The sequence below is a fragment of the Amphimedon queenslandica genome, unplaced genomic scaffold (assembly GCF_000090795.2).
Source record: "Amphimedon queenslandica unplaced genomic scaffold, v1.1 AMPQUscaffold_13351, whole genome shotgun sequence".
NCBI classification, from domain to species: Eukaryota; Metazoa; Porifera; class Demospongiae; order Haplosclerida; family Niphatidae; genus Amphimedon; species Amphimedon queenslandica.
This window is the reverse complement of record NW_003546413.1, coordinates 152,256-154,653: the sequence shown is the minus strand read 5'-3', so window position 1 is coordinate 154,653 and position 2,398 is coordinate 152,256.

Below are 2,398 nucleotides of genomic sequence, written 5' to 3'. Positions count from 1 at the left end.
CTACCAAATGAGGTAATACAAGAGATATGCACGATGCTCTCACTCAGAGATAAGATGTCCCTTCGATTAGTCAATCGAAGACTTTACAGCATATGTTCAGATCCTTATTTGTGGAGAAATGTTTTTATTGATCATGCATATAATAAGACAAATGCTCCATTCATCAAATCAGCTTTACGAACATGTCGCCCACATGTACAGTCGCTCAGTTTAAAGGGAAAGCTACCGTTCAGTAAATACTAACATATTATTGTCACATCTAAAAATATTCATACATTGAATCTTTATGGGTTTGAAATTTCTCTTAATGCTCTGAAGAAGATTTTTTCAGATTTACCTCATCTACAGTGCTTAAGCGTGACATACATTCACACTGCAATAGCTTATATTGTGGAATATTTTGCAATTTTTTCAAAGTTAAAAAAACTTGTCATGGTTTTCAATTCGCCTGAAAAGATCAGGAAACTGTTTAAGAGATGGCTGTTGAACAACTGTTTGCCACAAATATTTATCATCATTTCATTGAAGGACAAGAAATATGATTGGTCTAGGAATACACACCCTCTTCCTAATATCACTCATTCGGCTTATTTTGCAGCTTACATGAAGCTTCGACGACCTTTGGACTTTGATTTTTATGATTTACCCGAGTACTCGTTCGAAATTGGCCCCAATAGTTCTGAATCTGTTGCTGTGACTGCTAATGGGGAGCTCATGGTTACAATGAGAGATATGATCACACCAATGAATGATGATGCTAGTCAACGATATGCTGTTTTTAAAGATGAAGCTGTCACCCCTGGTCTGTCAGTTTATACCAGTCAATATGGAGTTAACATTACCATGCTTGGATTTTCTTCTGTAACCGTATCACTCGGCTCCTTTCGTATGATTGTCAAGGAGACCCCTAACGTATTGGAGGTCAGTTTGAAGGGAAGTATTATATCAGATTGTCTTGATGCTTACATGGTTCCATTATCTGTACACTGCCTCAAACTAAGAGGATTAGATGTGTCTTGTTTCAGTAGTTCTGGAGATAGTATCAACTTTGACGTGGAACACTTTTGGAATCTTTTATCAAGAATGAAATATTTGGAATATTTGTCTGTCAACTGTTGCTCTCTCTCACCACTTACCCCCAACTCACAGCATGATGAACATTCAGCAAGAGTCCTAACTGATAGAGAGTTGGCAGTAATGGAAAGCGTTATCAATGATATTAAGAGAATGACCAGACTCAAAGGTCTTTCTGTCATCGAGACTGCTGTAACTGAAGAGTTAGATTACTTTATTAGTCAACATTTGCTTTTAATTATTTCAAATCTGGAGTCTCTTTTATGTCTGGAAATCAATATTTTCTATAAAGGAACTGCTACAGTGAAGTCATACATTATTGAAGGGCTTGAAAGCATACTTCAGAAATGCCATAGTCTCTCAGTTCTTTATATTAATTGTGGACCAACTAAACTTAAAGCTATGAAACTACCAGTAGATCCAGTACTTTATGCAAATCTCACTCATCTCTGGCTTGACTGCTCATATACACAGATGACTTTAGCATTTGGTAATGCTTTAGCTATCAGTAGCAAGAAATATCAATTAAAGCATTTATTCTTGAATTATATCAACAATGAAGATGTTCTGGATAAAATTAAAGAGGGTGATTTTATTCAATTTTACGAATTAGTAGGAAAACATGATAAAAATGGAAATCCAGTGCAGTATTTGTATGGGCTTGTAGAGATAGACTTGACTATAGCAGATTTCCCGAATTTACATTAATTTTTTATATTATTATTAAAGAATTGTAGTAGCTACTGATTATTAATTTTGTGTTTGTTTTCTGTGTTTTATAGTGTTGTTTTTGTTTTATTGTATATTGTTTCTGTATTTGTCCTGGTTTTAATAATTTTTGTCACTTCCTTGCGAATTCTGTAACGCCCACGTAATCACTTTTCATCTCTTCCAGCTCCGCCTATCATAATTAGATCTTCATCTTGTAAGCCAGAAATAGAACAGCCTTCTAATTTTATGCTTACAAGATCAAAGTAACGCTTTAGATATTATTTCCATTGATTTTATGATAAATAATTAAATATTTTGAAAATTATTTTTAGACTAATGTTTCTTCTTTGTCAATTTCTACTGCTTCAACAGTTTCGTTCATCTCTTCAAATTGTAATAATTCTCTTTTATCTTCTTCGATGACAGTTTCAGTTTGTATTGTGCCATTAACCTATGCATTGAACGCAATAATTACAACTAAAATATTAAATTTCTGAGTTACTTCTTTCTTTGCTTTAAACTGTCTGAAGAATATGATAAATAAGGATATCAAAATTAATTGTATAGAAGCCAAAACTGTTGACACTAGCCATGTCCTGTTACCAACCAATAA